Raw genomic sequence first — 12,323 nt, 5'->3', positions numbered from 1 at the left:
CATAAACACAAGATCACTCACCAAGTGGGCCCCCTTGGATGAGTGATATCAAGCTTCTAGAAAAATACTTCTAGCAGATCAGAATAACATATCTTTTATTCATTGCTTCTTGAAAATGATTACATGTTTTAAAAGAAAAACGCCAGAATGCTTATCAAAATTCTCTACTCTATTCCTTTCTATTCTGTCTAACCTCTAACAAAAAAGGAAGAGCTTGTTAAAAAGAAAAGATCAACTATAATGGACAACTCAAATCACTCCTAGAAGAAGAGGTGGATGATTGAATGATGAAGAAGATAACTAGAGATTGGCTACAGGAAACATGGATCTAGACCGAACCATAGTCTTTGCATGCCGTAGCGATATTTTGTGAATTCAATGCCCACTAGAGTTAAACTTTCGTAGTGCTACCTGGCTGCTCTGCTCTTGCTGTACCTTGTGCTCACTTGGCTCCTCTTCAGTTTGATCTCCAGTTATTTCTTACGTGATTCTTCCTTCTTCAAGTGAGAAAGGAGAATATCCACTGCGACATCATTTATTATCTGCACTACAACAAAAACAACATACAAGGACATGCATACGCATTTTATTTAATTGATACATTGATTAATTCACATATGATATTACCCTAAATAATCTGCATAGCAACATGAATAAATCACTTGGTTGTAGGAATAAATGGCATGGCTGCAGGAATAGACCGACGAAGTTCAAACATGATTTCATAAGTTCAGGTTTAACACATGGAATACATATAGTCAATTTACAATACTTCACTACTACTATGCAAACCAAAAGATGTCAAAAACCTAAGAGTTTTGATGATAAAAACATGACAAAGTCTCAACTTATCATGTCTCCCAACTTTAAGAGTTTTTTGATCCTACTACAAAAGGAAAATTTTTGACTCTTGCTGTAACTCTTAAATCACCAACGGTGCCCTGACCTGTCCCCCCTGAAGCCAAGTTCCAATAAAATCCTTTCATTTTTTCCAGCCTGGACAATCTAGCTGTTTCTTCTGTGACTACATCATAGTTCTCCTCTATAGGCTGACATGCCAAAAGTGGCCACATAAGGATTGGGGGTTGAAAGATCAATGGTAGCCAATTGTTGGCTTTCTTCCTACCTAACTGTATGTATCTGGGGGCTCTTTGCATGGCTGCATGAAAATTTTGTAGTGAATAAAGTTCTCCCTGTTTTAACTGTTCTGGTATATAATTTCAGTGTTGAGTTAACCCTTCTATTGTAGCTATCCTGTCAGTCTGAATCAAATGCTCATATGCTTGATAGACTTCTTCTCTCATTGGAAGCACTAATTTTCTAACATCATCTCTTACCAGTAACTTCTGCCAATCATAATAAAGAACTCTTGGTGCTTCTGATTCCCTTCTTAATGGTAATAGACAGTCAAGCTCTAATTTTTCATACTCCTTGTCTTGTGCCCCCATGATAATCTTATTTTGGATCCATGACATTAAAGCTTTGATATGGATATCCCCCCAGGACCCCAATATACAATTAAGGGTTCTAGTCACTGTCTGAGGGTACAACATAGTTATGTAAGTATAATTCACATAGCAAATTCTTCATAGAAGGTGCAGAGGTTTGGTAAGCATTAAATAATTCTTCAGGTGTTTCTAAAGAGGGGTTAAGGTCCCTAACAATGTGGTTTAGTTTGAAGTTCAGATACCGCTCTTTCAAATGTACTGCATAAACTCTTGGAGGTACCCTACACTGCATCAACTCATGAACCATGCCATAAATTATTTATACCTTAGCCTCTAATTCCTCAATTCTTATCAATAATATTTTGCAACCTAGCCTTCTCTATTTCCCATTGTCTATAAAATGTTAAAGCAATAGATAAACTACTTAGGGATGAAGGAGGTCTAATAGGTACTAACTTAGACCATGGGATTTCCTCAATAAACTCCTCAATCTGAGCTGACATCTCTCCAATATTTTCATCAGGCTGCTATAGAATATCTTCAACAGTTTGTTCAAATTGTTGTGCCACAGAAGCAATATTTGCTAGTTTATCCTCAGCAACATTTTCTTGGATTTCATCCTCTGCAGGGCTTCCTTCTTCTGAAGTTTCCACTATAATAACCTCTGCCAGATTACCCCCAGGATGAGTCTTTTGTGTCTTGCAATATGTTTTTCTTAGATAAACTTTTGGAATGGCTACAAGAGTTGCTTCAGTTGCTGTAGGAGTTTTTATTTTTATCCTACGCCTCTTGGCTATAGGAGGAACCTGAGTTACCTTCGGCTGGGTCATAAGTTCTTCGTCTGTTTCATCCCTTTCCAACTCTTTTCCTTTCCTTCACAGAATTGGCGAATCTCTTCGAAGAGAAGTAGAGGGTTGTTCTTCACTTGATTCGGCTATCTTTTCTTCCATAATAACTGCGGCTCCTTCAACAACAAGCAAATCCTCATCTACAACAACTACGGGGGAAGAGGGTTCTGCAATATTTTCTTCTTCAACCGGCGGGTTATTTGCAACAGGGGCATCGTCAACCCTAAATTTCTATATATCCTCAAATACACCCCATTCCATTTATGAAACATCTCTCAGGGACCGCTGTACAAGTAGCTTAACCAATCCATGATGGCTAAGAGAGGGATTTCCATTTTTCCGCATCTTCTTAGCACTTGTAGAAATCAGGTGATATAAGAAATTAGGAACATTCACTCGGCAGCCATGCCACAGATGACTAAGTAATTTAAAATGAGGTGAATGCAATTTTGAATATCGCCCTTCACATGTAATGTATTTCATAACATAAAAACTACTTGAGGCCAATGTGCTGGTAGAGAAACCCTTCTAGTTCCTTGTTTTTCTACCATTAAGGGTTCATCCATGGGAATTGTGAACTCTGCCCTGACACTCCTTGCATCTTTTGATTCTAGAAAGAGTTCTCCTTCCTGCGGCAACTCCGTTACTTCTACTATTGGCTGCTCCATAGCAATAACCCTCAAACCTTTAACTGTAGCCTCTCCTTCATTAAAGGAATGCATAAATTCTGCAACAATTTCTTCGTTATAATCCCTGATTTTCAAGAAGTAATCCAACCAGTCGTGGTGTCTGAAATAATGCTCACAAAGAGAATCCTATAGCAACACTTCATGAACCATCGGCTCATAATGAATTGGATCACCACCCATCTCTTACTCTGCTATTTTTTTATCTCTGCAGCTGAACCAAAATATTTGACAGTCTTGCTAAATTGAAATTCCCTTACATATCTCAATTTTGGTGGAAGAGTTTATTATTCACTTGAGTGAAATAATAACATAATAAGTAATGATGGGGAAAAAATCAATTCGAAGTACCAAAAAGGACTGATAATTAATCACTTTGGAAACTGAACCATAAAGCACCCCTCCCAACTTAACCTAGCACGTGTCTGCACAAGATGACAAGATTTTGGGTAGTGGAGCGGATTTAAACAGGATATAATCATAATGAACTAATAAATGCATAATTAAAATAAAACACAATATACATGTACCTGCAATTATACGAAAATCATGGCGAAATGAAATGAAATGACAAGTAGGAACGTGGGATGGAATGTTGTGGATGAGATTTTATGTACGGAGAAGAATATTCCCATATAATATGGAAATATTTTATTATGAAGCCGTAAATATGTTCATTGCAGAGGCTGCAGGAACTTTACCTTTATTACCTTGCTCAATTGCAACAGGAAGCTCATGAGTTGGTCCAGGCTCATTGTCAGTTGCTGCAGGAACCTCTGTGTCACTTTGTGGAGTAAACTGCTGCAGGAACTCTTCTTTAGTAGCTGGCTTATGATATAGACGTAGTCGGTGACCATTTACTAAGAGTTTAAATCGAACAGTATCAATTGTAGACAAACAAACAACTCCATTATGGAAAACTTCTTCTATCTCATACAAACCTAACCACCTAGTTTGAAGCTTCCCCATAACATCTTTATTTCTGGAATCATACAGTACTACCCAGTCACCAACTTTGAATTTCTTTTCCCTTATATTTTTATCATGCCATTTTGCTCTTTGATTTTGAATCAATTCTGTCTGTTGAACATCTATCTTTCTCCATTCATCTAGAGCATTTAATTGCTGAATGCGTTCTTTCTGTGCTTCAGACAATGTCATATTTAATTGCAAAGCTATCCTCAGGGTTTTATGGTCAAATTCAATAGGTATCATTCCTATTTTGCCATAAACCATCTCAAAAGGTGTGAAACCAATTAGTGTTTTCCAAGTTGTTTTATATGCCCAAATTGCTTCTAAAATCTGGTGAGACCAATCTTTCTTATGAACAGACACTATTTTTGTAAGAATAGCCTCAAGCTCTCTATTTGTAACTTCTACTTGTCCATTATCCTATGGATGATATGGAGTAGATTTTATGTGCTTTATATTGTATTTATTGACCAAAGCTTTTATCAATGTTGAAGTAAATTGAGGTCCCTGATCTAAGACAATTTTCCTTGGGACTCCATATCTTGTAAATATCTCTTCATAAAGAAACTCAGCTACCTTATTATCTCTTGCATGTGTCATGGCACGAGCTTCTACCCATTTTGTTACATAGTCTGTACATACCAAGATATAAGATCTGTCATTAGAAGGTGGATCAATTGGGCCAACAAAATCTAATCCCCACTTGTCAAATGGTGCAACTAATATTTGAGGATATAGTGGTATCTCATCAGATTTTGTAGGTCTTCCCATTCGCTAACATTTGTCACATTTCCATGTGTACTGACCTACATCCTTATGTAATGTGGGCCAATAGTATCCTGTAATGCGTATTTTCAGTTCTATTCTTTTGTCTGCAAAATGACCTCCACATGGCTCATCATGACATGCATGCAGGATGTCATATGTTTCATCTTCTCTGACACATCTTTGCATGACTTGGTCAGGTCTAGTATAAAATAGACAATCAACAATCCATGAGAAGTTAAAACTTTTTTCAACTAGCAACCTTCTTTCCTTAGGAGATAATTAAATTGGCATCTTAGCTGCAGTTAAATAGTTGGCAATATCAGCATACCAAGAAGTGTGAGCTTGAATGAGAAACAAATGTTCATTTGGAAAAGTGTCATCTATTATTGTAGAATCTTCTTGCAATTGAAGATGTGAAAGATAATCTGCAACCACATTAGACTTCCTTGGTTTATCAACAATTGTGATATCAAATTCCTGCATCAACAATAACTAGCGAGCTAATCTACCAGTGATTGATGGCTTATTCATGAGATATCTAATTGCAGTATGATCTGTATGCACAAATATGGGATATCCTGTGATATAGTGTCTAAATTTGTTAAGTGCATATATGACAGCTAGCATTTCCTTTTCAGTAACTCTGTAATTCAATTTAGGTCCCTACAAATTCTTGCTAATATAATATATTGCATTTTTTAATTTGTCAATTCTCTATCCTAGCACTACTCCTATTGCATAATCAGATGCATCTGTATGGATTTGGAATGGTAGAGACCAATTTGGCCCTTTAAGAACTGGTGCTTGAGTCAAAGCATGCTTAAGCTTTAAGAAAGCTTCATTACATGCTGGGGTCCATTTAAATTCTGCATCTTTAGTAAGAAGTGAATATAAGGGACTTGCAATTTTATTGAAATCTTTGATAAACCATCTGTAGTATCCAACATGACCAAGAAAACTTCTTACATCTTTTTGCTTCACAGGGTCATTAATATGTTGAATGACCTCAATCTTTGTTGGATCCACCTGGATGCCTTGTACAGATATATGATGACCAAGGACTATGCCTTCTTTCATTATGATGAAACACTTCTCACTGTTTAAAGACAAATTGTAGTCTTCACATAGCTGCAAAACTTTCTTTAGATTACCCAATGCTTGATCAAATTTAGAACCATAAGTTGTAAAGTCATCCATGTAAATTTCCATAATATCTTGAGAAATATCAGAAAAGATATTGATCACTACTCTTTGAAAAGTGGTTGGAGCATTACATAATCCAAAAGGAAGAACAAAATATGCATATGTGCCCCATGGGCAAGTAAATGTTGTCTTCTCTTGATCCTCAGAGGCTATCTAGATCTGATTGTAGCCACTAAATCCATCAAGGAATGAAAAATATCTCTTACCAGCTAGAGAATCCAATACCTGATCCACAAATGAAAATGGAAAATGATCTTTTCTGGTTGCTAAGTTCAGAGCTCTATAATCAACACATACCCTCCATTTTCCTCCTTTTTTAGGGACTATCACCAGAGGTGATACCCATTGACTGTCAGAGATAGGATAGATAAACCCAACTTTTAACAATTTCTGTAATTCTTCTTTAACTATCTCCTTCAAAGCAGGATTGATTCTTCTTTGAGGTTGTCTGAGTGGGCAACACTCATCATTTATATAAATATGATGGGTACAAACTACTAGATCAATCCCATTCATATCCTTGTAATCCCATGCAAAAGCATTTTTATGAAGTTTTAGCAAGTCCACAAGGCCCTCTTTTTGAGTATCTGATAGATCTCTATTGATATTCAAATATTTATTCCATTCCACCTCTATCTTAATAGTAAGATCAATCTAGTTTATATCAGAAAAATGAGAAGACGATAATTCCTGCGGCAACAGAGTATGCAATATATCAGTGGTTGCAGGAAAGTCCAAACCTACAATATTCGAAACCAATTCCTGTAATTTTTTCTCTTCTATAAATTCATTTATCAGGATTTTATAAAGAATTGATTCCTCATCATATAACTGCATGAGTGGTCCTCGATTAATCATCATAAGGTGATTAATAGAGTCAATTTCTTTAGATTCTTCTCCCAAGATAGGCCAAACGACTTGTTGCTATTCAAGCTAGGGTTGTGCTGGAGAATACAAGGCTAATGTTTTTGTAGAACTCCCATCTAAAATAGTCATATCCCCTGATCTACACCCAATATATGCATCAGTTGTGGCAAGTGAAGGTCTACCAAAAATGACCAGATATCCTCCCAATGTTTCCTTTGGAGATAAAATCATAAAGTCTGCAGGATATTCCAAGGAATCTAGAATAACCACTACATCCTCTATGATACCATCAGGTCTCACTCTAGAGCCATCAGCAAGTTGTAGAACTGTGGGTGTAGGCCTTAAACTATTGATCTCAAGATGTTTCATTACATCCCTTGTCATTACATTAACGGCTTCCCCTAAATCAATCAAAACATTTTTTATTTGACTGCCATTAATGACTATACTCACAACAGGACTATCTAGATCATAATACTTTGGAATGACAATCTTACCTAACATAATATTAGCCAATTGACCCATAACACGCACTGTTTGTGGATCCTTTTTCTTCCTACCAGGTTTTTTTAGACATGCTTCTCTCAATGCCTTGCCATATATGGGAACATCCTTTATTGCTTGCAATAATGAAATTTTAACACAAATGTGCTTCAGTTGATCAATAATATCAAAGCTTTGCTATTGCTCAGTGGGAACTTCTTTTTCTTGCAATCTATGGGGAAATGGTGGCAATATTTGATTCTGGGGTATTGTATTTGTTGGATTAGAGATTTCTTGCTCCTCCTGTACCTTAGTGATAGCTGGATGAGAGGGATTAGGTAAAGTTGTTCCAGATCGGAGGCGAATGTCATCTAGTGATAAACAATAGGCTGGGTACTGATTAACATTAGCTGAATAAGCTTGTTGTTGTTGCCGAGACTTGATATTTGGATCTGGCAATGGTTGAGTAGGCAACTGTGTTGGTTTAGGTGGTGCAGCAGTAGCTGTAGGAGGAGGCATTAAAGCAAGAGGTTGTGGCTGCTGAATAGGCGACTGATAACCAGAAGACTGAGCTGGCCATGGTTGGCTTCCCCTCCATTGAGAAGTAGGGTTGCCAATTCCCTTGAAACTAGTTTCCTTGGCCCTGAGGTGTGTACCAGTTCCCCTGTGGTTGCTACCACTGTGGCATTTAATTAGCAAAATGCTGCCCTTGGCGTAGTGAACCATACCAATTTTGATAGTTACCAAGATTTTGAGAATACTATGGTTGCCATTGGTTATTTGGTGCATAAGAATTTCCACTATAACCAGAAAAAGAAAGTGGATTGGGTGGCATACCTTAGCTTTGAAAATTTGGTCTTCTTTGAGAAACATAGAAGACTTGCTCATCCTCACCTTGAATTGGCTTGAAGTCAGGTACCTCCATGTTTGCAACCATCTTACATCTGCAATCTTTCTTTCACTGTTTACAATGAGGACATAATTCTACAAGGAATGCATCAACTTCCTCATTCTTCTTCTTAGCTGCCAGTGTACCCAACTAGGTAGCCATATTGTTTATAATGTCATCATTGAAATTCTTTAACAGATGACTAAGTTCCATTCTAGAAACTCCAGTTCCAGATGCTGATAATGGTACCCTTGGCTTAAATCTCCTATTCTTCTTAGAAGTAGATCTGGAATACTTCTTGCAAATTTGTCCTATTTCAGCCCAAAAAGATTGTGTAATGTCACCTCCTCCCATAAGATCCAAGGAATTAGTGCATTCATCACTGGTTCCCCTCAAAAATATCAATTTGAGGGAATCTTCATTGAGAGTTCTATGCTTGGACTTTTTGACACTAAACAGAAACCTTTCCAAGTAATCTTCAAGACTCTCATCTTTAGTTTGTGTCATTCCAAAGATATCATCCCCATGATGATCAATACCTCTACAATAATCTTTGTATTTTGCAAGAAACAACCGTTTCTGATGAATACTAAGAGGGGGGTGAATTAGTATACCAAAAGTTACTGAACTCAAACACTTTAACAATCTAGCTATAAACCGGTATAATATTTTAACTAACAAACTGGTTAACACAAATGCAAACCAAACAACAAGTAAGACATTCACCCACAGAAGCACAATCATCATAACACAAGATATTTTGACATGGAAACCCAAATGGGAAAAACCATGGTGAGATGAAACTCACAAGTAACTATCTACAAAATAGTAACCAAATCGGTTAAGGTCATACAATTTGTTCTTTACCAGAACAGATCCTGTTAGGAATCTCAATCTCTATTAGGAGATAAGTCCAATTAAAGACTCTCTTGTGAGAGGATTTTAGATCCACAGATGTGAATCACCTTGTTAGAGCATTTACAAAGGCTTTTCTGGGCCTACCCGGTTAAGGGTTTCTAACTTGTCAAAGATGTGAGTAATCAACAAGTGAATGATCTAGAAAATAGCATAGTCTACTTGGTTAGATCCATGATAGCTCATTGCTAATGCATTTAATCATTACTTCAGTCTTCAGTAAATCCATACTCTATTATAGCACACAGACTTGATCTTTTTCAGTTAAGATCGCACATATAAGAACTCTTCAACCACCCCAAACCCTAACAACTACACACATACTAAAAACCCTAGACATGATGTCCTTAAAGGAATTTGATTTCATGGCGGTCCAATAGGATTACATTGCAAGTTCCTAGGTTCATTGTATCTAGACACATTTGGTAACACAACACAAAATCACCATCAAAGTGTCGGTGGATGGTTACTCATGACAAAGATATACCGGTTTATACAACTTTACTGATTTCCGGTTTGTAACTCAGAGTAATACCGGTTTAGCAGATTACTGGTTGACAAAAATGAAGACTGGGAAAATGATAACTTCCGCTTCTAGTTCCTTTGCTCCATTCCACTTGAGATCCTTGAATCACTTGAGGTCCTCATTTTGCTTGAGATAGGTAAACACTTTCTGTAAGACACCAATAGTCTAAAGACTATAACATAATACCGGTTGAGCGTAGCTCATACATACAAAAAGTGATCTGATAGCAAGTGTGTTTCCATCAATGACAATCACAACATAATCATAAAAAATGCCAACAATCTCCCCCTTTGGCATTGATGGCAACACTTAGGAAAAATTTTGACGTCTAAGTGTTTTTACAAAAGAAATATGCCATAATAAAAATTTCTCCCCCTAAGCATATACACTATCCCTTTGAAGAAAAGAAAAAGTATACTACTTCCTTTCAGAGATAAACATGAGTATACATAACATGCATCAAAATTTTAAATTCCAGAATACTTCTCCCCCTTTGCCAACAATGACAAAATATAGCTGAATAACCCTTGTTTCTATTAACTAAATAAATGTTTATGACAATAAAGAGTGAAACTTGTCAAAAACTGATTTAAAGTCCTGCATAAATTGCTTCATGGATAAGGACCATGACTCAAGTAATGAGGTAGCAACCTCACTCTCCATTTGCATCTGGGATACCTGTTCCTCCATGGCATCCAAGGTACTCATCTCTTGAGTAACCGTTAAGGCATCCAGATTGAGATAACACTTCTGAAGTATTTGCAGTCTTGGTAGTAGAACCAGTTGTAGTTCTTGCAAATCCTTGGTCCGGTTGCTAATCTCCAAATCAATTCTTTTAGCTTGAAGTTGAAACCGGTGAACAGTTTACCCATAAGCGGTAAAGGAGCCATATGGGGTCTTGAAGGTGCTTATGAATATTTGCAAATCAGTTTGTAGTTTGTCTTTCTGGGCAAGCACATCATCACAGAATAGATGGGGTAAACATATCTTACTAAGAAGAAATTTGCCCTCATCCATTACATCTCTGATGTCCTTCTGTGCCTTCTATAGATCGGACTGGAGCTCATGTAACTTTTTCACCAAGGCAGTGTTTAAAGCCTTTTGATGCTCCTTCTTGGCATGCGCTTCGACAACCTCTTCCAGACTTTGTACCTGGTCCTCCACAACTATGCATAAGAGTTTTAGTTGGGTCAGAGAGGAATCGGTACTAGGGAGGTTAGTACCGGGTATCAAACTGGTAAGAGTGTCCATTGCAGCTTGAATCATGTCTTGCTCCTTCCTCCTAATCACCTCTAGGCATTCTTGAGCAAGCTTAATGCTTTGTAGCAGCTTCGATTCGTTAGCAGATTGGAGGTCAATAGGACTGGTAATGTCAGTCGATTTGACTTGACTACCGGTTGCCTTTGGGGTCTCCACCTATGTGCTCTATGCTGCTTCCTCCTTTTCTTTGGCTCTTAACTTATCTTCTTCTGCCTTCTTTTGCTCCTCTGCTTCTTGCTTTCTTTTCTCTTCTTCCTTCTTCTTCTGTTCTTCTTTCCATTCCTTTTCTTCTTCATCCTTCTTCTTCTTCTCCTCTTCCTACTTCTTCTTCTCCTCTTCCTGCTTCCTCTTCTCTTTTGCCTTTCTCTTCTCCTCTTTCTGCTTCTTCTTCTCCTCTTGCTGCTTCCTCTTCTTTTCTGCCTTTCTCTTCTCCTCTTGCTGCTTCCTCTTCTCTTCTTCCTTTCTCTTTTCTTCTTCCTATCATTTCTCTTCTTCTTCTCTTCTTCTTCTCTTCCTCTTGTTTCTTCTTCTCCTCCTCTTTTCTCTTTTTCTCTTCTGTTGCCTATTTCTTCTTTTCTTCTTCCCGTTGCTTCCTCTCTTTCTCTGTTTTCTCCTTGGCAACCTTTTCTTTATCTTGTTTTTCTTGTTTTGCCGCTTTTGATGGTGTACCCGGAGTGACATTTTCACCATTCAAGGCATCAACATCAATAGGGTCCATTTATTTAGTGACCTGTTCTCCTTCATTGTCATATACCTCATCCAGTTTATTGGTTTTTGGTTCTTGCTCAGCTTTCCTGTTGGCTTCAGCCACTTGATGCAACCTTAAAGCAGCTTGGGCATGAGAGTGGATATCTTTTATCACTTCAGGAACTTTTCCTTCTAGCAACAAGAGTCTCCTTCTTCTCATGAAGAAGAGGCCCTTATATCTTTCCACTACTTCATAAAGTTCAGTTTTAGGCACATCAAGAAAGTATTGTGCAAATACTTCCTCTCTTATTTCTTGTTCCTTCTGTATGGCAATGCGCCACTTGTTATCTAAAGAATTATACAAAGAATCAGGTGTCTTAGATTTAATTTCTGATGGCCACCGGTCATTAATACATAAATAATTGATGACTTCCTGTTCAACTTCCTTCTTTTCATCATCATTAAAATCATCAAAGCACTCTTTCAAATCACCAAGTACTTTTCTTCTAATATTCTTAATAGTTCTTTGACAACGTGTCAAAGGTTTGTAGGAGGAAATATCAATATTTACCAATGCAAATGTTGCCGATTCATTCTTTATCTTTTTCCTAGTTTGCCTAGTCTTCTTAGGTTGTTCTTCAGACACAATATCCTCTAAGTCTGGTGTGGTGTCTTTTGACTTCCACTTTCTCTCAAAGACTTTGGTGGGTGCAGCTTATAGTTTCTTCTTTGCTGGTGACCATTTGGTCACTTTGGGATTTGCTGTGGTAA

Source organism: Cryptomeria japonica, chromosome 8 (assembly GCF_030272615.1).
Source record: "Cryptomeria japonica chromosome 8, Sugi_1.0, whole genome shotgun sequence".
NCBI classification, from domain to species: Eukaryota; Viridiplantae; Streptophyta; class Pinopsida; order Cupressales; family Cupressaceae; genus Cryptomeria; species Cryptomeria japonica.
The sequence above is the reverse complement of the archived record's forward strand: the minus strand, read 5'-3'. Positions refer to the sequence as shown.